Consider the following 26,668-nt stretch of genomic DNA (forward strand, 5'->3'; position numbering starts at 1 on the left):
CTCTCTCAGCTTCTTCTTTCTTCTGCTGGATCCTGAATGTGTCCAACTGCATGGAAATGGTCTGTCTCACCTCACTCTTGAGATCTTCTAATTGATTTGCAAGCTCATGTTTGGAGAAAGGGACACTAGTCGAGAGGAGGTTTCCTCTACCTCGTTTCCGAGCTGCCCTGGAGTGGTTTCTAAACACAGTCTTGATGTCCTCATAAGGCAGTTGGTAAATGTCCCCCCCAGCTAACATGTGAAGGGTATCTAAGAGGTCTTCGGGGACTCCCCGGAGCAGGAACAACTTGAGGGATTCAGGGTCAAGTGTGCACCTGGCCCGCTTATAGCTAAGCTGGAACCTCTCCTCATAATCCTCTAGGGACTCATCATTTCCCATGGTCATCCGAAAGATTTCTCCCTTGGTTTCCTTGGACCTACAATAATCCCTGTACTTGGTATTGAAAGCTTGCTGCATCTGAGCCCAAGTGGTGATACTATTCCCAGGTAATCCCATGAACCAGCGCAATGCTGCATCCTTAAGAGTTGAAGGGAAGAGTTTCAGCTTTTGCTCATCTTCAGTATAGTCATAGGTTCTACAAACGACAGCAAACTCAAACAAGAAGGTATCAAGATCTTCAGTAGTCAGTCCATGGAAGTGAGGTAAGGCGGAGGGGCTAATGTTCTTCATTTTCATCTCTCCATTGGTCTCTCGGATGGGGAAGGCACCTTCTATTCTCTCATCTTCTCTTCGATTGTCAGCCATAGCTTCAGATGGAGTGGTCTCTAACTCTTCTTCTACTATAGGATCTTTGTATATCTCGGGATGTTCACCTATAGGTTCTTTTGGGTCACTGTCACCAAAGAAGAGAGAAGGGTGATTTAGTGATGTGGTGGGGGTGCTGGGTAGGAATTTTCCTGATTTATCTCGATTCCTACGATGCATGAAATGGAAAAGACTTTCTTTTTTTATTGTTTTTGCTTTTTTTTCTTTGGTACCTGCAAAAATGAAACAGATTGATCTACAACTAACTATAAAAGATGCAGAATTAAACTGAAAGCAGGAAAGAACTAATCTACTTTGCTCAAATGAAATTGCAGGAATGGAAATGTTAGTCTACGCTTGCAGAAATGAAATGCTAGTCTATGAAAGCAGGAAATGCTAATCTATGAAAGCAGGAAATGCTAATCTATGAAAGCAGGAAATGTTAATCTATGAAAGCAGGAAATGTCTATGCTAGTTTTGAAGAATGGAAATGAAATAAACTACTTAGCAGAAGGCAAGAGTAAGAAAATAGAAGAAAAGAAACAATTACTAATACTCTGAGGCTTCCCCGACAACGGCGCCAAAAAGATGGTGGGCTCCAGTATTGTAGCAATAATGCTACAACTCCTGGGGCTCCCTATCTCTAATTTTATCAACCCGGTAGTTCGTACAAACTTGGAAGCGACGGTGCTGTATGCACAAGTACTAGCTCTTGTCGCAGCTGTCACTTGGTCAGCTGGCACAAGTCCGCTAGGGCTCAAGCCAACTTCTATATACTCTCAGAAGAAACTTTCTAAATGATGGACGAAGGCTATCTCAAAGGAAATTAAGCTACTTTGCAAAAATGAACTGAAAGCCAACCAAAACATGGAAACCCTAGTTAACCCTAATCTGACTAGCTTAACCTCTATGATGCAATGGTGGGAGTGCAAGTGTCTGGAAATGATGCCATTACTTCTAATGATGTGAAATGCATGAACTTAAACTACTTTTATTGAAAAGAACATGTTTTTGTATTTTTGCTTAAATGGTTGGAGTGATGATGATTTTGTTTCTTATTAGGGTTTGGTTGTGCAGAGGTGGTGCGAAAGGAAGGAAAGCTTGGGAAAGGACAGGGGGCTAGGAGAGGTTCCAGAGGGTCCCTAGCATCAGTCCACAGAAGTCTACAACGTTCGGATGCTCGGCAACCATGTTTGGAGGCTTCTATAGGATGTCTGCAGGGGATCCTACAGGAAACTAAGGAATTCTACAGGAAATCTGCTAACTTCTACAGGATGTGCTGTAAGTGGAAGCTTTGGGTGCTGGTGAAGTGATGGAACAGTATGGGTGGATAGGTAAGGTGGAGATGGAGCTTGTGATGACTCAGGGGCAGAGAAATAGGATGGAGAAAGAGTGCACGAAGTGGTTGGTGGATAGAAGGATGGGATCAACGAAAGGTCAAAAAGATGAAGCTACGTGGGCAATGGAAGAGTTGGAAGGTGAACGAGCTGAACAGAGGTCGAGTAGGTGGCTCAAGCAGAGGTTAAGAAGAAGAAGAAGAAAGTAGAAGGATATGGAGCAATGTAAATAAAACAAATTACTTATGTCTTGCACCAAAAATGAGAATTCATTAACCAGTGCTACCTGTGGTATTAAACCAATGAACAACGCTGTAAATCATGAAGAAAAGTAGTGCATGGAACTGTAGTGACGAAGTATGGCTCAAGAGAAAAATGCATGAAAGGATCCACGATTAAACCGACTGTGTTGCAGCTTGCATAAGAGTAGAAAAGACTGCGTTTTTTTTTGGTGGTTGGTATAGACTACACCCCAATCCCTAGACAGAGATGGCAGTGGAGGCACTAACAACCTTTTTCTTGGAGCTCCAGTGGATTACAAACCTCCTATCCTAGTCTAAGCAACTGAAAGTAATTTGACCATAAGCTAATCCTACTCAATCTTTTTAAAGAAATCAAATCAGCAAACTGTATTCTTTGAAATGCATATCAAAACAAGGGAACACAATGCTGGAAGGAAAGGTAAATAACACTACAAGAAGAGCAGATCGATTGCTCTCAGGTTGCGCCCTAACCTGAGAGCTATAGCGCCCTTAAAAGCTCAGAATTAGATCCAAATCTGCTTGCCTTTATTCATAATCAAAAGTCTAATGTCATGCCAAAACTGGCTTACAAAACAAACAAAACACCGAGCTGTAACTCGTGCTCAGAGATTACAATAGTAATTCCAAAAGGTCAAAAAGCTTCTAACAAAGGCTACGGCCTTCATATTTATACACAATGAAGATCAAGCTGGCTTCCTCCATTCGCGGAGCTTGGCTGTGCAACTGAAAGTCAAACTGCTGTAAAACTGTTGATCCTGTAGAACGTGTTGGCTGCCTTTAAGCTCGGTGGGGAGAGTTGTTGGAGCTCGGAGTTAAGGTGAAAATCACGAGGGAAGTCATTTAAAGCTGTAGACAACCTCCCTATAAACATGAAATGCCACCTTTGCTGTCTCCTTGTCTCCTTTTGCTCTCTTTAATGCCAAAAACCTGAAATCATCATGTATTAGCCACATAGATATAATGCATGCCCTTCTTCCTACAAACAACACGAATATACTAAGAAATGAATGCATAAGCGATAAAAGATGAATGGTTGAGCAAGGTAAGTAGGCCAATATGAGCCCAAATTGTACCAAAACTTTGGGCTCATCAAAGGCCAAAAGGCATGACCAAAAATTCATAATGACCCTCATGAGCTCTAAATGTTGTTTTCGTAATGTCTTCAGTCTTCATTCTAGTTTGATGATATCCTGAACGAAGATCCAACTTGGTGAAGTAAATTGATCCATGTAATTCATCTAGTAATTCGTCAATGACAGGAATGGGAAAATTATCTTTAATAGTGAGCTTGTTGAGCTCCCTATAATTTGGACACATATGCCATGATCCATCCTTCTTGTGCACCAATACTACTGGAACAGAGAAAGAACTTTGACTCAGTTGAATTATACCAGCCTCTAACATTTTTGCAACCATGTGTTCAATTTCACTCTTTTGGGCATAGGGAAATCTGTACGGCTTGATGTTTGGAGGAACACTTCCTGGAATCAGATGAATAGCATGATCATGATCACAAATAGGTGGGAGACAGTTGGGAGTCTCAAATACCTTGGAATGATTGTCCAAGACTTTTTGGATATATGGAGAAATGGATGATTCAAATGTGGAAATATCTAGTGAACATAATTGTGCAATTACACCTCTTTGTTCCTTTTTTAGAAACTTTGTCATACTGTTAGAGCTGATTATCTTTCTGGTTTCCCTGAAATACCCCTTAATTCAACTTCCTTTCCTTCCACAGAAAATTTCATAAAAATTTCTTGAAAATTAAAAGCTATTGTACCCAAGGATTGTAGCCATTGAACTCCTAGTACAACAACAGCACCTCCCATTGGAATGGAAAGCATTGGGCTAGTCAATACATATTCTCCAATGGATAGCTTGATATTATGGCACTTTCCAGAGAAATTCATTGTTACTCCATTTGCAGCCATCACTTAACACTCTGGTGCTGGATATAAGAAGCAATTCAATTCTTTTGCTACCTTACAATGAATAAAATTGTGGGTACTTCCTGAATCAATCAACACTATTACCTTTTTCTTCTTTATTTGTCCTTCTATCTTGATGGTTTAAGGAGTGGTAATTCCCGCCAATGCATTAAAAGATATGGTTGGATTTATTTCTTCTTTATCTAGGTTTTGTTCCTGGAGTATATCCTCTTCTCTTGACCTTTCTTGCTCCTTTTCTTCTTCCTCTTCACAATCTGTGTAGAATAATTTCTTCTTAGCACACTTATGACCTTTAGTGTATTTGCTATCACAACTGTAACAAAGCCCTTTTTCTCTTTTTTCTTCCAATTTTTGTGGTGTCAACCCTTTAAGTTGTGGAAGACTAGGGGCAACAACACTTCCATCTTTATAGTTGTGAGTGGTATGCTTCCTGGTTGCCATAATTTTGATTTCCATTTTTCTTACTAACCTGAATGCCTTTTCTAATGAATCAGGTTCCCAAAGGTGAACATCATGTGGGATATTATCCTTTGAAGTCCCTATGAACACATCAATCCTATGCTCCTCTAGAATATTTTTTACCCTTATGTTCAATTTTTTTAACTCCTCAATGTGGTCCATTATTGAACCCTTTTGTTTGAGACTTATCAATTGGCTAAAAAAAGTGCTTCTTTTTGTATCCTCATAATGTGTTGTCAATTCTTCCGTAAAAATTGCCCAAGTGATAATTTGTTTATGAGAGCAAAGCCATTGATACCATACAAACTGATTTGGTTCCAAATATAAAGTTTCAATACGTACCTTTTGTGTGTTTTGCATGTTATTGAGATCGAAAAATTCCTCCATCTCTAATATCCATGTTGCGGGATCTGTGCCATCAAACTTCCTCATATCGATTTTTGGAATATGGTGGGTCTTCGATCCCACATTAGAGTCTCTGTAATCATGATTAAAATTTATTTTTTCTCATCATGAGTTTCCTTTCCTACCCTTTCACCATTAGTTACCATTTCTTGTAACAACTTATTCATATTTGTCTTCAATTCTTCCATCTTATCATCCATGCCATCAATTTTAGCATCCATGCCATTCATCTTAGCTTCCATGCCATCCATCTGAGCTTCTACGCCTTTCTTTAAACAATCCATCTTATCTTCTACAACTTTCTTTAAACCATCGATCTTATCTTCTACATCTTTCCTTAAACCTTCCATCTTAGATTTTGTTGCTTTTTGTTCAAGTGACACTTGTTGCGCTTGGTCTCGTAATTTGGATATATCATGTTGGATTTCTTCCTCTTCTTCATGAGTCATGCTAGAGCTTTTAGACTGCTTACTATGTGTTTGCATTTTCTTTCCTTGGGGCATCAATTACAGATTCAAACTAATTTTTCAAACCAAGCTTATGCAAAAATTTTAAAAAAACTACACACCTTTTTTCACTTTGTAGAAGCTTGATATTGAATCTGATGTATCCCTGCAATTTCAGATCATCCGATTTTGAAATTATGACCTGTAGTAGCCCTATATGTCGTCTTTCCAATGCCACCAATCTGATCCAAATTGGATTCTCCAAGGAAGAGTTATGCACAATCACCCAAGATGACCTGATTATGGACTAGTTCAATACAACAAACTTGTACGACGTGCCATGAGTCATTGTTTCAACCTTTGGATCTAAAAAGATAACCAAGAAGCCACAGTCTGTCCGCTTTCTGTACCTTCTTACATAATTTTAATCTGATGCTCAAAGAGAAAGTTATGACTGTTTTCCCTAAGTCTCATGTCTGGAATGTAATTCAAGAGTCTACAAAAAGACCAACTTCCTCAGACCATATCTCCACAAATATAGCGCGAAAAGCTCTGAAATTTGGACCAAGGTGAAACACGATTTCTTCTCAAATGTGTCTTTTTTTAGCTTCTGAAACATTGCAAAAAAAAAAGTTATAGCAAAAATTCCACGATGACTTGTTTGGAGCAACGAAACCCTAGAATCCAAAGCTCTAAAACCAAATGTTATGAAACCAGCTTAAGAAAAGATAGAAAAGATAGATCAACGCCTTAGAATTCAGCCTCTTCGAGGGGGAAATCTCCTTTACATTACATAAATGAGCAATTCTTGGATGATACAACTGAGAAAAACTCCTTTCTATATATAAGAGTCTAAGGAATCACAATATAACCCAACCGACCTAACAATAATAATATAAAGCCACAAAAATAACAATAGGGGCACAACAATATTAATAAGGGATACAACTACAATAGTAATAGGGTAATCACTAGTATTATAGGGACCTAACAGAGGAGGTTTAGGAGTGTGAATATTGAGAAGTACACTAAGGTGTTGTTCGCTTCTGCTCCATCTTTCATTTTCCTCTGTGTTTTCTTTTGAAGAATGTGAAAAAAATAAATTTGGAAACTGATTTTTTTATGGTGGATGCCGGGGTGATCATGGTGGAGAGAGTTATGGTAATAAAGTTGTGATGTAGTGTTTTTTACTTTTTTACATGGGAAGGTCATTTCCTTGCCGTAGGGTTACTCATTTTAGGATTCCAAAGCCACTATAATTCCTACAAGATCATCTTGTAGGTTTTCAGGGGATCGTGTAGGTTTACAGGGAATCCTGTAGAAAACACAGTACCCTTACAAACTAAGGCAAATGAGTGAAGAAAATGAAAGCAATGGTGGAGTGATGAATGATAATGGATGGGGAAATAAAAGTATGTGTAATAGTTCCTTTTTCAATTCTCATTTTCTCTTTGATCATCCTCCTGCTAAACTACAAACAATTTTTTTATATTTTTCTTTTCTCTTTTGTTTTTATATTTTTTTTTTCATGAAAACAACTAGTCTGCCTCCAAGAGGTTTTCATTCTAGGTTTTCATTCTTGTGCCTCAAGAGAGGTTTTCACCCAGAGATTTTTTTTTATTTCTCTATTTTTTTTCTTTTTTCATTTTTACACCATTTAGTTGCCCCAAGAGGTTTTCAACCCAATAGTGGGACTCGGGCGCCTCACAGAGGCTTTCACCTGATTCTTTTTCTTATTTTTTTTCTTTCTTCTCAGTGAATTCATGAGGGAGGATTTGAAACATGCTCTACCACCATCACTATTTTACTTATACCATCAATGAACACTCACTTTAACAATGGCCTCTTGTAAACTTTCGCACTGTGCCCATTAACAAGTAAAGGAATGGCCTCGGCATCTATGGTTCTAATCTACACTAAACCATTACCATGAAATTTCTCTATAACATAAGGCCCTAACCATCTTTTTGTTAACTTACTATTAAAGACTTTATATTTGGAATCATATAACAAAGCCAAATCACCTTCTTGAAATTTCTTGTGCTTGATGTTCTTATCATGCCAGATCTTCCTCTAAAGTTGAGTTACCTGTGTGTGTAGGAGGGCTTGCATTCTCAATTGATCTAAACCATTCAACTGGAGCAACCTCACTTTCTGTGCACTGCTAAGGCCTAGATCTAGTTGGGTTGCCATCCTCAATGTGTTATACTCAAATTCAATGGACAACAAGGCATTTTCCCCCTAGATCATCTCATAGGTTGTGAATCCAGTGGTGGTCTTCGAGGTCATATTATAGGCCTAAGTGGCTTCAACTAGTCCATCTTCCCACTCTTTCTTACTGCTGCTAACCACTTTGGTCAAGATGTCCTCCAACGCTCTATTGGTCACCTCCACTTGCTCATTAGCTTGTGGGTGATAGGGAGTGGAGGTCCTATTCTTGATATTGTGCTATATGAGCAAGTCTTCAATCAAGTTTGAGGTAAACTAGTTGCCTTGATCAGTGACCAGTTCTCTAGGGTACCCAAATTTGTAAAATATATTCTCCCTTAATAACTCCGCCACCTTCTCCTATGTTGCTACCTTAATTTCCTTCGTTTCAACCTACTTAGTTAGATAGTTAGTGTACACAATGACATACTATTTTTTCTCGGAATGAGGGTCAATAGGTCCAATGAAGTCCATGCCCCACTATTCAAATGGCTCAAAAGTCACTTGAGGTTATAGAGGCATCTCATCTCTTGAAGTAGGCTTTCCCATTGTTTGGAACTAATCACATTGAAGAGTATATCCTTTCACATCCTCATGAAGAGTGGGCCAATAATGCCCAGCCTGTAACACTTTAAATGTTGTCCTTTTTGCTATAAAGTGACCTCCACAAGGCCCATCATGATAGGTCAGAAGGATGTTAAAGACTTCCTCCTCCATGACACACCTTCTCAGAATTTGATCTGGGCCTATTTTGAGCACGTTTCCCCCAATCCATCTAAAGGGGGAGCTCTTCCTCACAATCTTCATTTTCTCCTTAGAGGAAAAATTCTGTGGAAACTTTGCAAATACCAAATAGTTTGTTATGTCAACAAACCATGGAGAGAGAAATGAAATGGAGAATAAGTTCTCATATGGTAACTAATCATCAACCATTCCCTCTTCACCTACAGACAAGGTTAATGTGGACAAAAAATATGCAACAATATTTTCCTTACCAGTCTTATCAACAATATTTAGATCAAACTATTGTAGTAAAAGTAACATTTTAATTATCCGTGCATTCACAGTTTATTCATTAAATATTTGATTACAGCATGGTCAGTATGTACAAATGTTTGATAGCCTATAAAATAATGCCTAAATTTGTTCAATGAATGCACAACAGTGAGGAACTCCTTTTTGGTTGTTGTGTAGTTGAGTTTGGCCTTTGACAGATTCTTATTGATAAAGTAAATTGCATAAGGAACATTTTCATCTATCTGACTAGGGCTACTCCTATGATTTTTTGTGAGGTACCAGCATGAATATGAAAAGTAACAGCCCACTTCCAGCCTTGGAGAATCAGTGCAGTGGTTAACTTGTCCTTCATGGTGTCGAGGGCCTCTTAAAAGCTTTTTGACCATACAAACTCAGAGTTTTTGGCCAACAATCCAAATAAAGGAGAACCCAACCTGCTGAAGTCTTTTATAAACCTTTGGTATTATCTAGCTAGCCCTAGAGAACCTTTGACATCTCTATGCTTTTTTGGTGGTGGGACCATTTGGATGACAGTTATTTTGTTTATGTCCACTTGTGGTCCTTACTGAGATATTGAATGACCTAACATGGTCCATGGAGTCATCAAGAATTCACATTTTTCAGGACTGAGAGATAGGTTCATTTCAATGCATTTGTTTGAATCGTTACCTAAGTTGGACGAAGCCTCCTCGAAATCACCTCCATAAGGTGTAAAATCATCCATATAAATTTCTACCGCATCATGGACTAACTTGGCAAAGATACTCAAGACTGCTCGTTGAAAAGTGGCAGGAGGATTGCATAGGACAAAACAAAATGACCCTATAGGTGAATGTACCCTAAGGACAAGCTAAGGTGGTTTTATCTTGGTCTTTCAAGCTGATATGGATTTTATCATACCCGTTCAATCCATTTACAAAGAGAAAAAAAAATTCCCTGCCAGGCCATCTAGCTCTTGGTCGATGGAAGGCAGAGGGAAATGGTTATTCTTTGTGGCTACTTTTAACTCCCTGTAATTAACACAAATCCTCCTCTTACCATTATTATTTGGAATTGACACTAAAGGACACGCGCACTCACTATCTGAGATAGGGTAAATGAATCTTGCATCTAACAATTTTTGTAGTTCTTCTTTGACTATATATTTAAGAGATAGATTCATCCTCCTTTGGGGTTGTTGGACTATCTTGAAACCTTCTGTTAGAGCCTAGATTGACCTCAGGCTGAAGGAAGGAAATCTTGGGATAACCACAAACCAAGCTTAACCTGGTAGCTAGCCTTACCAGGTTGGGGGAGGGCTCTCTCCTTGTGAATCTCGGTCAAGATGACTAGATCAGGTATGGATTTTAGACTAGGTATAATAGCTCTAGGGTTTTTGATTGATTTTGTTGGGTTTTTTGCTAGATCAAATGGAGCCAGGAAATTTTGGGTCCGAGAGATTAAGTCAGGATGTGGGGTGTTCGATGGGCTGAGGCAGGTTGTTGCTTTGGCACTTGAAATTGAGTGGGATGAAGGTCTAAGACTGGTGAGGAGTTGAGGAGGGCATGCAAAGATCATGTATCCTTCTCAAATAGTAGAAAACATAGAAAACTAAATGGCTTCCCAAGGCAGAGCACTGTAAACAATGAATTCTTCCTATCTATCTTGATATCATTTAGCTAGAAGCAATGAACTAGATTGTGGCATACATAAAAGATGTGAAAGACTGATAATAGAAGAAGAAACTATTGAAAAACACCATACCACAAGTACACCATAAAAATAGCTACAAGTCCTTGTTTATTTCCTTGCGAAACTACTGATAAAAGCATACAATGTAACACAGAGCATCCAAGCGAGTCCAACCTTTGCTAATGACAGAAAAAATACATAATATAGACATCAAAACACCTACGCTAGCCATCAGGAGTCGAAAACCAAGAGAAAAGGAGCTGTTACGACCATTTCCAATTAGGGAACAAGAATACAGGCAGTGGAACAACTTGCCTCTATAAGCATGGAAACTGATTCATTGACCCCAAAACCACCTCAAACTAATGAATCTACCCTCCATGATCATTTCACTACTAAATTTACATGCCAAGTCATTAATTACAATCATAAAATCATCCATGAAGAGAGAGAAGGTCAAATTGCAATGAAAGTAGGCAAAATTTTGATTTTCTGGAAAACTGGTCAAAAGCACAACACCATGAGCCAAAAGTGCAGTGCCACTTTCCACCCACTTTTTTAGGCCTTTTTCTTAGCCAAATTTATGCCAAGATGGCTCATTAGAAATTTCTTCTAGTCTAGTTTCCAAAACAACTTGAAGTTTTGTATTTGGAGGTCATTTTCCCCTTCAAAACTGAAATCTCCCAAGGCTACTTTTTTGTGTCCAAAAAGACGCAGAGAGGTCATGTTTCGGTAGTTTTTGGAGCTTTTGGTGACCTAGTTCTACTCCAAAAATTTTGAAATTTTTAGGGATGAATGCTCTCATCATGCTGAATCCAAATATATAAACTTTTCCTCCAAAAAGTGCTAAAAGGAAATGTTTTTTCAAAACTTGAAAATTTGAAAAGATAAAAAATCATCAAAGCGTGCCTAGATTTGGTATGGGACACCACCATTAGCTGCTTTGATGGACTAGTGAGGCTTCAGCTAATATCTTCAACTTATCTAGCTCCTTTTTGGTCTTTAAAACCTTCCTCAACCTAGCTTTAATTTTCCTGATCCTTATGTTACAGATTTTGTTTCAGGTTAAGTAATGGTAGGCCATGTGGTGAAGCATCTTCTTGTCCTTGTTAGCCTTCTCAATCAGCCCCTCAAGGTGTATGTTGACCCTCTCAATCCATGTTTCCCTACCATTCTCAATCTCTTGCTCAATATAAGTCAACTTGACATGAGCCTCCTTGGCCTTTTGCCTGTTTTCTTTAATCATTTTCAACTCCATGAGGATTTTATTATCTCTCAACTGCTTGTTTTCCTACTCTAAATATTTGATGATGAACTTATCTCTCTCTAAGTTATCTAACAAGGATTGTATTTCAGCTTCTTGTTCCTTTATGATCATGTCTTTGACAGTCTTCAGATCCTAAGCTTCCAAGTCAATAATGTCAACTCCATGATGAGAAAAGTGATGTTGTGGCACCTCATGCTGAACAAGATTGAAATATCTTTCCTCCTCATCACTAAGATCCTCTTCTTGCACCTTTTCCTTGCCCTTACTTTTTCCCCTGCTTCGCTACTCAACATGTACGTGTTTTGCTGAAGAAGATCGCAAATACCATTTCACACCTTATGGAGATAGCATTTGCGTGTTGCTTGATGATGAAGGCAAGACCCCTTCCACATCGTTTGGAGATAATACTTGCCTAGCAGCTACAAAATGTTTCCTAGTACCCCTCTTATATTTCACAAGCACTGACACTCCAACAGTTTCAGTCTCTTTGACTTTTTCATGGCTTTAAGGTGCACCTTCTTCATGATGTACTAGTGAAAAGATTTTAGGGCCTTTGAACATCTCATGAGAAATGAAAGTCTCCCATGGCATGTTAAGAAGGATAAGATGGTGTAGAACAATGATTTTAATCAAAGAGTAATGGTCAATGCTATTCAACTACTGGGGGTATGGCTTCCTCTGTACAATATATGCCATCTTCTCAATGTTTCTAAACTTAAGGTAAGGGAGATTCATCATCTTTACTCTAGTGAAATGCATGGGAAGTCTAATGTGGTAGGAATACAGCCAGGAGAACCTACCTTCACAAGTGAAGTACTTGATAATGATTTTCATCAATGGAGCATACCTATCTTCTAAAAACTTGAAGGGGAATACTCTCTTCATTTTGTCTTTGTATATATCCTTAATGTAAGGCTCATAGTACTCCTCATCAATATTCTGACCTTTGTACCTATTTTCACCCACATATGGAATTCCTGTAGCCTCTGAGATGACAGCTGGTGATATGGTAAAAGTTATTGTGGCAAGGGTTACTTCATTACTATGAAAATGAGTCACAAATAGCCTAGCCAACACATGATGAAATCTAACTCTTTCTATCATTTCACAAAAATCAAAGCATGCCTAGTGTTTAAAGCAAGAAATGGCAAGTGGACAGGCTTGTAACTCCCTCAAATTGGTAGGCTCTTCTCTGATAATTCTTCCTCCTTTATGAGTCTTCCTTTGCTTCTTATGTCTGTCCATGGAACTATCACTAAGTGTTTCTTCCTCATAGTCATATTCATTGTCTCTTTCCATTGTCTTTTTGTGGTTGTGAACACTTATGATTTTGTATGGGTGATGATGGGATAAGGTGAAGGAATGAAAAGAATAGAGTGAAGATGAAGGGATATGTGAGAGTATGATGTGTGGAAAGGTTTTTAGGGATGAGTAGGGTTTTAGGGAGAGTGGGTATGGTTTGTAGGGTTGATGGAGAGTGTAAGTAGGAATTTAGGGAAAATGTATGAGGGGAATGGGATTTAGGAAATATGACATGTGAGAATGAGGTTTAGGGAATAATGGAAAGTAGACAGGGTATACATATGCTAGTGATATGAAGAAAACTAGGGTTTCACCCTAGAAGCCAGGGTTTTAGATTTAAGAACACAAAACACCAAACTTGATAATCAAAGCCCTATAACATAAGTTGTGACAGATGAACTTACTTGTTAGATAGAGAAACTGAAGATTTTGAGGTGAATTGGCTATTTGGGAATGATCTGGGCTTGGTTGGGCAAAAACGCAATGCCTCACATAGGTGTGCAACGTCACTTTGAAAGCGCAGCGCCAGTGTGAAAATGCACAGAGAAATGTTGCCAAGTGCACATTTCCAACTTAAAAATGTAGCACCCTCCTCAAAAGCGCAACGCGGCATAGATTTTTTGAAAAATGCAACTATTTACTTATATTTGCCAAATGTTGCTTGGAATCGATGCTTGGCTCTCCTTTTGGCACTTTTAACTTCAACATTAACACAATGAAATGATAAATAGAATGATGGATTTTTATAGAATTCACTTTTTTATTTTTGTTGGTGAAAACCACTTTTATAATGTCTGTGTGATTTTTCTAATACAATTTTTTTTTTATGACTCGTTTCTTTACTTTGATAGGTGGACTGATGCTCAAATTCTTTGACTTTTTGCAGTGGTAGTACATTGGCAACATCAGCAAATGTCCAGGAGCAGCATGGGACCATTATTTCATATGAGAACAATAAAATTACATTAAATTTAAAGACAACATACAAATGCTCTGTTTTCACCTCAAAACTAGTTCTGAGGTGAGAACTTCATTAAGCTTACTTCATTAAGCTTAGAAATTAGCAAATTATGAATTTTAGATCATTATTGACCTCCTCATGTATTTACTAACCATTATTGGCAATAATCACTAAATTTTGACCATGATGGAAACCCTAAGACCTAATGAGACTGAAACCCTATGTAATTGATGAAATGAACTAAAAATGAGCATGAATCATTGACTGAGAGGTACGAAAGGAGGTCAGCAAGTACATATCATGAGGGAAAAACTAAAATAAACCCTACCATCAATATATCCATGACCTAATGGAATGCAACCTCATTGGAATGGGACTTCTAGTATCAAATGCAAAAGAGTAAATTTTGATCACTGATGGCACTGTGAAGACACTAACAATAACACCTTCTTTGATATAAATGTGTTGAGTACACACCGAGGGGTTCACTCCCTTTATTTCTTTGTAACTCCAACTGAAGGCATTCATATGTTCCTTTAGCATGTTACACAACTTTTCTTCTTGGAGAAAAAAAAGAGATGGATTTATTTTCAAGATTATGCCAAGGCCGAATTCTATGGTTTTGACATGGAAAGGGTTATAATCGGCTAAGCATGGATTAATTTTATGGATTTTTTGGGTTTCCTTTACTTCTTCTTCTAAGGACAATGTACTTGGAGTTGTACTTTGGAGTATGTGTTCAATCAAGTCATCTTCATCATGTTGTCCCCCTCCTAGGGTTGTTTCTAAAGTATAGAGTTGGGCAGCATAAACTTCATCTTCCTCCTCTTCTAGCCGTAAAGGTAAGTCATGTTATATATATGGCTCAGAAAGAGGGTATAGGACTAACTAGTTTGACATATGCCCATTCTTTATGATCATATTTCTAGCTCTGCAACTAATGTAAGCATCAAGAGTGGCTAACGAGGGCCTCCCAAGGATGAAGGGTAACGAGTAAGCTTAGCCTTAGCCTGGAGAACTAGGAAATATGCAAGGTATTCTAAAGAATCAATGGATACCATCACATCCTCCACTATCCCCTAAGGGGTCATTGTGAAGTAGTCCTCAAGATGCAGAACAGTTGTGGTCTTTCTCAATGAATGTTGGAGGTTGAACTTGAGCATGGTGTCCTTGGTCATCACATTAATCGCAGCCCCAAGATTGACCAAACTGTGTGGGATGATAGTGCCACTGATGCGCCATTGATGCACATTAAGTTGAATAGTTGTCAAATGACATTAATGGTAGAGGCATCGCTTCTTGACCTCCCTAGATGCTTGAAGAACTTCTACTTAATCAAATTTCTTTAAATAGGTACATATTTAATAGCTTGGAGAAGTGGAATTTTGACACATAGTTCTTTCAATTCTTCCAAAAGTTCAATCTTTTTTGGGGTAGGTTGGAGTGGTTAGGTTAATCTCTCACGAAAGGGTGGTGGATTCACTTTAAGCACAATTTCCTATGTTTCTTCCTCAACCTCCCTAGGTGGAGGTAGAGGTTGGTTTTCTAGGACTACTCTCCCAAATCTCACGTTGATTTCCTAAATCTCCACAGCATAAGTTGGATGTGATGTCTCTCCACTCTATACTTGTTTTGCGTGTATGTTGTTCGGGTTCAGATTTGGTTGGGCAGGCATATGAGGTTGTTTAGGTGGAGCGGAGTGCAAAAGTTGTGGTTGGTTAGGTGGTGAAGGCAATAAATCTAGAACATCATTGTATTGGGGCCTCCACCACTGAGGTGGTGCTTTCCACTGAGGTTGTAGCAGAGAATATGGTTGAAATGACTCGCTTGCTGGCTAAGAATGATATTAAGGTGGAAAGGAACAAGGAGGAGGTGTAGCCCAGGAAGGATGAGCATGGAGGCCCCAATAAGGTATGGATGTGGTTTGGTTGGGATTGTAATATGCATGGTTTGACCCTTATATGCCTTGTTGGTATGGCCTAGGCCCATGAGGTGTCCTTTGGTTTATGTAGTGGAGCTACTCAGTGACCCCTTCAGCTCCTTGATATACATATTTGAGTCCAGTCAAAGAGGGGCACTTGTTTGTGGAGTGGTTTTCTTCACAAACTGAGAAAATTTCAACAGAATTCAATCACCATTCATTGCTAGGGTGCCTCCTCGTGCATCTAGGACAGAAAATGGCCAAGGCTCTCTCTACTTCCTGCTACTTTCACGTAATGTACATAGTGTCCATCTGTAGGAAAGGGTTTGCAACGTCTCGCTTTTGAAATCCTCCATCACATTTCCAATTTCACCTTTGATGGATGAATTGTAAGAGGATGGACTAACCATAGGTTGACTACTGTTACCCTTTTTCCTAGATTCCCTAGAATGGTTTCTAAAGACAATCTTGATATCCTCATAAGGTAACTAGTAGATATCCCCTCCTGCTAACAAGTGTAGGGTATCCAAAAGATCTTCCCTTACTCCTCTAAGTAGGAACAACTTCATTGACTCAAGGTCAAGTGTGCACCTAGCCCTTTTGTAGCTAAGTTGTAATATTTCTTCATAATCCTATAGGGATTCATCATTGCCTAAGGTCATCCTAAAAATTTCCTCTTTAGTGTCTTTAGACCTATAGTAGTCTCGATACTTTTTGTTGAAGGCTTGGTTCATCTCAGCCCAAGTTGTGATTTTATGTCCAGGTAAACCCATGAACGAGTGCAAAGCTACATCCTTGAGAGTGTATGGAAATATTTTCAACTTCTCCTAATCATTTTTATAGTCATAGTTTTGGCATATGAAAACAAAATTAAATAAGAAAGTGTCTGTGTCCTCTGTGGTCACACCGTGGAAATGAGGAAGGGAAAAAGGCATTATATTCTCCATATTAGTATCCCCATTCTTTCACTGACGGGGAAGGTACCCTCACCTCTTTCTCTATTTCCTCCGACATTTCTATATTCAACAATAGGCTCAATAGAAATGGGTTCTCCTTCTTCATCTTCACTTGTAGGTTCTTCAAATATGTCTAGTTTCCCACCTAAGGGTTCCTCGAGTTCGTAGTCACTAAAGAAGAGGGAAGGTTGGATATTTGATGCAGTGAAGTATTTGGCAAAAATTTCCCTAAGATATCCCTATTCCTACAAGGCATGAAAAAAAATGTTTTTGTTTTGTTTTGCTTTTTCAAGACTCGAAAGTATTTGCAGAATTGAAGTTGTAGACTGAATGAAAAATATTGACTCAATGAAAAACTAATTTCTTGATTAAAATCCTACTTGTAGAATGGAAGGGAAAGCAAAGAATGCAAAATTAAAAAGGAATAATTTTGCAGAAATGAAACTAAGAGAAGAATATTAGAAACAAGAAATACAAGAAAGAAATCAATAATCACATATTACTTAGACACCTCCACGAAAACACTGCCAAAAAGTGATGAGCACCACTATTGTAGCAAGAATGCTACAACTCCAAGAGCTACCAGCTTTACTTCATCAACCTGGGATTCGTACAAACTTGGAGGTGACAATGTTGTATACACAAGTAAAAGTGATGGTTCTACCTTTTTTCACTGTTGAGCTGATGAGATACCACTTGGGTTTTCAAGCCATACTTCTACAAATTCATAAGAAGCTTGATTGTTGGTGAAAGAAAGAGAAATCTATTCTAGGATAAATCTTTTCTACTACAATAAGCAAAATGACTGAAATACTATGCTAAAAACACACAATTGTCTCACTAACTACTAAGAAACTATGCTTTACAAGAATGTGAAGCTAACATATATGAAATCTTACTATCTAAAGCATGAAAGTTCAAGACATCAAACATGACTACTGTGCATGTAAAGGACTGTAATAAATTTGTTTTGTTCTTTTTATTCTTTTTAGGGAAAATCAAGTGTAAATGCTAATCACTTTTAGTGATGTGGCAGGTGGCTTAGGGATGATGGTGTATGGTTTGGAGGTTTAGGAGATGGTGGGAAGGTTAGGGAGACCCTTGGATGACCTCGTATGGCTTCCTAGAGGTTTTCCATCAATTTTGCCTCAAAAGATACCACTACACGAAAACCTACAAGATGTACTAGAAAGCTATAGGATTCCCTGTATTTCTACAAGATACAATCGAGAGAAAAATGATGGTTGTTGGAGGTGATGGAAGGCTTAGAGAAGGTGGTAGATGGGTGGATTGGAGTGATAAAATTTTGAGGATCACTTAGAGCTCAAAACCAAGGTTTAGAGATGGTTATATTCACTCAACATGCTTGGAGGAATTTCTAGGTAAAATGATGACATTAGTGAAGGTCTTGTTGAAAACAAGGAATGATTATGGACGGATGAAGTTGGAAGGTGGTTTCTTGCTATGAGATCTCTTTATATATTTTGAAGCACCTACTCTGCATCAAACATTCATAATTGCGAAAATGTCATGTAAACAAGAATAATTCTAACAAGCAAGGAAAGCAAAATTTAATGAACTAGTTGTCTACTTCATGCATGAGCAAAATTACTGATCAAATGCTAGTTCAAGTACAGTAAACTCCAAATCTTATGAAAAAATGGAAATATTCCTTTTTTGGGCTGCATAACGGTCTTTTCCTCAAATCATGATCCATGAGGGAAGAGGTGAGGCCAATACACTTCCTCACAACTTTGTGGTGCTCCTTTTACTCCTTCTAACATGATACTCAAGTAATTCCTGCAGGTAGCAGGGCCATGTCTATGGTATGAAAGTTAATTGCACACTATGATTTACTCTGCTCTCTTTCTCTTGCCGTAAAACTCATCACTTTAATTCTTGGACAATGGTTGTAAGATGATTTGAGCATGATCCTTTGGGTTCTATATTTAAAAACTTAGGAATCTTTAATGATGTGGTACCCTTAGTGAAGGTATTTCTTTGTATGCTATTATGAATAAATTTAGTTTTGCATCTCGATGGCAACAAAATTTAGTGTTTTTAATGAAGAATTTGTTGATTGGTCTAAGGAGGTGTCATCTTGTTCTATTTTTATTTCCCTTTTCTGGTATCATAAGTCACCTCAATTTCTATGACACCTCAATTTCTATGAGTGATGAATTTCTGAGAAACTATTACTCACAATATGTTGATAGACAATAATGTGTGTTTATGGTGGTGGCCTATAAAATAACTACATGGCCTAGGTACAAGATTGCTATAATAAGTGCAGGAATCTTGTAGTAGTCTTCTTGGAATTGCACCCTTTGAACAAAGATTTGATTTTTTTTATCTTTAATGTTAATAAGACTCTAAGAAAATAATATAATTTTGAAAAGAAATCTATGGAAAACAGGGGACTTATCTGAGTCAAGACAGTAGGTATGTCTTTTCAATCATAATAGTTCAAAGGGGGCTAGTCTGCAAGTTTTTTATAATGTTCCGTACAATTAAGGATTTTGGATAAACTAAATTGATCCAGCTAAGTCATGATTTTTTTGTTCACATTGGTGATTCCATTGATAATTTCATCATTCCTACCCTTGATGATTTCATAGAATGATAACATGGTTTAATTGACTATAATTATGATGTTGCAGTCTTGTGGAAAATTTAAAATGATGTATTAGTGTCTTAATTTTTCCTTGATGATCATTAATATTTAAGTATTCCCCCTGCCATCGTTTGTGATCTTGCATTTAATGACAAGTGTCCATGCTAGAGGTGCCCCGTTCCTGTGATATTTAAATTCATTGATGAGCATGTTGCGTTTGATTCCACTTTTTACAACTGGATGCCTATTGCATTTTTAACTTTCTAAGCCACAACGAAAATGAAATATGAACGACATGAGTCATCATCCATAGAGGAGCTTGAGAAAACTCCTGAATACAATTCCCGCAAGAAGAAGTTGATAAAGGATGGATGGCATGAATTCATTGAAAAGTTTTAGGGGTTTGAAGATGAAGTTGCGTTCAAGTTTGTACAGGCGTTTGATGGGAAGGTAACTCGAATTGGGGATTTCACTATGAATGTGAATGAAAATACCATTTCCCGAGCAACTGGATTATCATAGAAAGGAATTAAGTGGTTCAAGAACAAGAGCGTGGATAAACAACAAGGTTTGGAATTTCTCAAAGCAGGACACTAGGACATTAACTGGGCTAAATGGATACCGCATTCTCAGATTAAATATGAATGGTGTACTCCTATGTTCATTCTCCAAAAATATTTGACCTGTGAAGGCAGGTGTACAATGCATTTTATATATCATATTGGTTTGCTGCTACATTTCACAGGAGAGAAAAAGATAAATGTCACCTATTTCTTGTTAAAAATCCTATAGAAAATGTCACATGGCATTCGTAGAGCCGTTAACCCTAGGAAAAGCCTATATCATTATGGGCTTCTCAAAATATTGATTGTGGATGAGCTAGGTATAAGGAATGATAGCTGGGATGAATTTCTTCAATGGAATGGGTTTATAATAGGAATCAAAAAGCCCATCACCCATCTTCCTGTTGAATTGCATGAGGAATAGAATACTCCAGGGGAAATTGAATGAACGATATACTCTACTCGCATCCCAAGAAGTCAAGATAGAGAAAGGTAGACACCCTTGTGACCCCTGCAACATTATCATGTGAACCTCCAACTCCCGTTGTTGGATGAAGGATTACTCGTAGCATGATGAAGTCCACCCTACTTCCTTCCCATACAAAGGAGTCTCACATTGTCACTTTGGATTCATAATAAGAGGAAATAGTGAGAGAAATTATAGGTTCCATTGATGGGGATAAGCTCCCCAGATTTGAAGAATTTACTGAGAAATTCATGTCCCAGATTCAGAATCCGGTAATGCTTGGAGTCAACAAACCAATTATAGGAATCGATTTAATAGAAAGCCCTCTAAAAGAAGTGAATCAATTTGAAACTCCTATGACAGGGTAAATTCGAGGTTTATGTTTTCATTTGATCATCATGTAGCAAAGACTGCTGAAATTTATTCCGCCATTCAATAGAAATAAAAAGATTCCATTGATGACTATATTTTAAGGAGAAAAGATAAGGTAGTAAAGAGATTGAAAAATAAGATACAAGAGCTTATTGTCCATGAAGAAACTGTTAAAAGGGAAAATAAAGACTTGGAGAAACTTTGTATTAAGATGCACAATAAAAGCAATAAGCTAAGCGTTAAGAATGATAAGTTGTGAAAGATGGCTAAGGATTGGATCAAGCGGGCCAAGTATGATGCTACCTATAACAAGATTTTAAAAATGGAAATTAGAATGAGAAGAAGCACGAAGGAAAAGAACCTAAAACTTTCAATTATAGGCCACAACCTTTCATTTTTGAAATTTTGAAATGCATCTTATGGTTCAACGTGGCGGGCTGTTGAGCCTCCATTTTTCCTGGATTTTTAGACTTTTTACTGAATAACTCATATGCCTACATTCAGTGTTTAAAGTCATTAATATCCTTTTTATGCATTATTAGCTATTATCTAAGGGCATTTAGAGGTAATGTGTTATTGTTACATGAATTCCCTTTGTTTTTATGACTGGAAGGGATTTGATGTGAAATTATCACTAATATTAAGTTATCCTTGTGGGAGGTGCATAATTCTTGTTCCATCAGTTTAGTTTGTGCTCTAACAGTAGAGCTCTTATTTTAGTAGTGCAAATCTTGTCCTCACCTCGACGATTTTCATACATGGAGTTGCCATAATGGAAAATAAGCATTTGGGTTTTGAAGATCAGGAGTTCAATGTGCTGATGTGTTCCCTTTACCACACATAGGTCCTCTAGGTAGCACATAAAGTGATGGTCAAAGTATTCAGTCAAATTGCCTTTTATAAGCCATAAGATTGCTAATAGAGTTATGGAAAATACTTCATGATTCGATACTTGTTTTTTCATTTATGGGAAATCGTAGGTCAATTCGAATCTACATAGTAATAATATCTCCTTATTTTGGTTCCTAATCATTGTATCACTCTAAACTTGTATTCGTTGATGGCCTTCGATCCAACAATTGGGAGGTATCGATGTTATAAATATGAAAGATCTATACTGTAGAATATAATAGAATAGATTTGGACTTTGAAATCGTATTTTGTGAAACAGGAATCAATTTTGTTACGCAAGGAAGGGAGGAGCTTGTGTGCCTAGTGGGATGATCCCTAGAGGGGACCAATGGATCTCAACTCTACGTCGTTTCAATAGTTATGTAACAAGATTTTGTATGAATATAATCTATCATTCAATTTTTTATTGAAATTATTCTAAAGCTTCTAAGATTATGATTTAACTCCTCTAAGGGCAACAAGCTAGGTGGTTTGGTCCCACTAGCCAGTATGTTGCCTCATACTTCTTATGATTTTCTGAATTCTATTTTAATAAATACATAATGTTTAAGAGTGTTACTTACCCTCATCTTATTCTCTTTATAAAGAGATTTAACTTTAGAATGCATTGCTTATTAAGGTTCTCGTCAATTTAATTCATCATGTATTATTTCTTGCATTCATGTATTCACATAACTCTTTAAAATGTTTCTAATCAAATGTCACCTTAGCAATACAAACATAATGCAAAATATCCTTGTCATTAGAAAGAAATTATCTCACTAAGAGTAGGGTAAGCTCTGAATTAGTAGAGAATGAATTTATTTTGTTTGGTTCTATTGCTTACCTTAGTTCTTTGCAAATCATTTGAAAAGTTTTGGAAACTAAATCACATTCTTTATTTAATGAACTATTTACCAATTTGAGTGGAATCTACATTCCCTTGTCCCTTGGGCAGCTTAGGTAGTCTTGATGCAGGAGTCACTCTCCTCAGAAGAGGAGCCAGAAGTAGATTCACAGTGTGTTTAATTTACATTGATCCCCTTTTGAATTTCTTGCAAGGGCTTTATTCTTATTATATAGATCCTTGAAGTCATATTCTGGCATATATTTTGTTATGCCTCAAAGTTTACTAATCTGGACTAATAATTTAAATGTTGGTAAACATCTCAAATTTATATTGCCCCACAAGTCTGTACAAATATATTTGAGCTTGTGGTCTCAACATCCAAGATTGAGATAGTCGTCCCATATTTGTAGCATCTTTCCAATAGATATGAAACCTTTATAGCAAGTCCAAAACCTATTCCTTGGTTGAAATGTGAAGTTCATGCCACTCGAAGAGTTTTGTGACAATCTTTACTAGACCCAAACCTAAAGGAGTCTAGGCTAACACCGAGAAGAGAAACCCTTTTTGTGAGTTCAGAACAAAAAATGAAATGACTTATCTCTCAAAATGTATCTAAATCTTAAGTCTAAAGCTTTGATGAATTCAAATACTCTTTGGTGGAATCGGAACTTTCTATGACACTTTGGTTTACATACTTCTAAGAGTTAAGGAATCTATTATGAAATCAAGAAATACATATGAAATTGTTTTAGTCAACTCCATAAATTTAAATGATGAACTTCTTTATGGAATAATGTGAATTCGATGGCACTATATGCATTTATAAGGCATTGTGATCATATGCAAGTCCCAAGGTACATTTTTTTGTGTTTATATAAGGGTTTGAGGAACATTTCTTTATAATTAATGAGAAAGACATATTTTGACAGAGTTTGTATAAAACAGAGAAGTTTCTGGGAATGTCACATTGTTTTGTTATACAATCTCTAGAATAGACTGAAAAAATGTAAATCATCTCTGTAGATAAATGTTGAGACTTTGGTAACTCTGTGGAAGAAATATAACAAGATATATGAAGGTTTATGAAGCTTATGAAGTAGCTATGAAAATAAGAAGGATCAATTACATCACTTAATTAGATATGTCTGTGAAACCTAAAAGGAATGATTTAAAGAGTCTACATTTTATGTAAATATGGAACCTCTCTTTTGTATCTCCATTGGAGGAAGATGATACATGTCAAATCTAAAAAAACCAAAGGACAAAATCTCCATAAGGTTAGACATGAAAGGTTAAAATAGGTACATATAAATTTTGTTCACTTGCACCAAATGACCTATGTCAATTATATTGCACATGATACCAAGTATTCTAGGTCATGATGAATGCACATATAGGAATTAACATAAAAACTAAGCTAATGATCTTTTGAGAGAGAGTAATGTATTATAAAAGGGTCTACATAGATACATTAGATATCATGACTTAATTGATATATCAAGGCTAGGTTTTTGTGATCAATTAATGAAATGATCTGCATCACATAGAAAGCTTGACAGTAACATATGGAAGCTTTTGCAACTAACTCATTAATATGGTTGTACAATTTTCAATTCTTAAATGGAAAATGTTGAATATTTTGGATAATATATATTCTGTAAACCCTAGAAAAAGTTTGAATAAGAAAACCCTAGGAAAAAAACCCTAACTAATTGTTTTCACTATAAAAAGAAAACCTAGAAGAGTGAGAGGAATGACGTCATGCTACTATGAGGACAAGGTCGATGGAAAAGGTACAAGTTTAAGATGGAGTTGAAACTCGTCATTGAGATAAGTATTCCATGTCTCCTTTCTTTAATTACTCCTATTGTTATTTTTTCTATGAATTTTTATTTTTGTTCTTTTAGTCTTTTAATAAGGTTTACAAGTGAAAACAAGAACTATCTAAGCATTATTAGCAAATGGAAGAATTCAAAGATAGTAATAAAGAAAAATTATTTATCTAAATATTAATAGGTATCAATGAAGAAGGGGAGAGAAGTTTTAGGTATGAATCAAGGAAGTCAATTAGATGGCAGCATGAAAGAAAAGCTTAATAAAAGGGAATAAGTTGACGTACCTCGGTTGGAAAGAGGGATCTACAAGATCTTGGATGGATATGTCATTACTTGAGCGGGTTATATTAATGATTTATTCAACGACACATCAATTGCACTAGAATTTCTAATGATGAATAAATAAACTAATGATGGTTTAGAACTAGTATGATTTCTTGAAAAAACATTAAGAAAAATTCTATTGCAATGTTAAGGAAGAATATGTATAGGCTTGTACAATCAACTAAGAATAAGTTTGGGTATATTAGGTGTTTTATGAACTCACGATGAACTACTTGATGGCATGTTGGATTTTATGGACCAATTTTACATGAATATTTTTAATGAACCACAAAGGATGATGTGCTTTATGGTTCGAGAATATGGAGATAGGATTTGAGAAGCTACAAAAGATTCTCCATGGATGCGAAGATAATATGTGTAAGGGATGTATATTTACTTTTGACATAAGCTTGGTCATATATTTATCTCCTCCTAGTCTGAGTGAGAGTGAAGATCTCCTCCTTGGTTACGAGGGATTCAAGGTAGACATCATGTTCTCCATGTGGCACATACTATGGCTAGGACTAATAATCATAATCGTAGTGCATGAACACTCGTAGGGGGAATGGTGGTTTGGATAATCATCAAGGACATATATTCATTGAGTCATGTATTATAGATGACTAGGATTATCATCCTAGGTTGGATACATGGACTTGGTAAATAATGGTATAGAGGATGTACTTTTCCTTCGATTAGGAAATGGTCATGTGATATCATACATTGGGAACACATGAGTGGGTTATGTTCGTTGAGAGGTGGTGGTGTCTAAATTTATGACTCCCAACATTGTGCTCTAATATAGTGTTAGGTTCCTATACCACTAGTGTAACCCATTATTGTTATTAGTAAAACCCCCTTATTATATTGTTGTGCCCATGTAGTCTCCATATTGTTATTATTTTGGCCAATAGAATCCCACTATTATTGTTATTGTGTCGTTACATTATTATTGTTATGTTGGCTCTGATTTGATTATGACCCCTTAGACTCCTATATATAGAAAGGAGGTCTTGTCATTTGTTTCATCTAAGAATTTGTTCATTTGTGTAAGCTAAAGGAGGTTTCCCACTCGAAGAGGTTGAATTCTAAGGCGTTGATCTATCTTTTCTATCTTTTTGTGAGCTGGTTTCTTAACATTTGGTATGAGAGCTTTGGATTCTAGGGTTTCACTACTCCAAACAAGTCATTTTGGAATTTCTACTATAACCATTTTATGCAGCATTTGAGAAGCTAAAAAAAAATCCATTTCAGAAGGCATCTCTCTAAACCTAGGATCTAAATTTCAGATCTTGTCTCACTATATTTTTGGAGATATGAGCTGAGGAAGTTAGGATCCTTGTAAGCTCCAAAATTTCATCTAAAAAAGGTCATCGTGGATGTTTCGCTATAAATTGTTTGCTACAAAGTTTCGGAAGCTAAAAAAAAACCATTTGAGAAAAACATGGTCTGAACCTGAAGCCTAAATTTCAGATCTCAACTCTCAGAATTTTCAGATATATGATCTTAGGGAGCTAGGATTTTTGGAGATTCCTAGATTACATCCTCAACAAGTGATGTAAATCGTCATAACGTTCTCTCTGAGCATGAGATTGAAATTTCATAAAATGTTGCAAAATGAGGATAGACTGTGTCTTGTTTGTGAATAAGGTTCAGAACCTAAATTTGAAACAATGACACGTGGCATTTCGTACAAATTCACTCTACTAAACTAGTCTATAATTAGGTCATCATGGGAGATTGGGAATAGATATTTCTTCAGGAATTAAATTACACTCCGACTTATAGAGTTAGAAAGAGGGCTCAAACGGCTATTACAGACCAAAATTTCAAAACATAAATA

The sequence above is a fragment of the Pinus tabuliformis genome, chromosome 6, assembly GCF_031772625.1.
Source record: "Pinus tabuliformis cultivar Carrire ecotype Pingquan chromosome 6, CPIR1, whole genome shotgun sequence".
Classification (NCBI taxonomy): Eukaryota; Viridiplantae; Streptophyta; class Pinopsida; order Pinales; family Pinaceae; genus Pinus; species Pinus tabuliformis.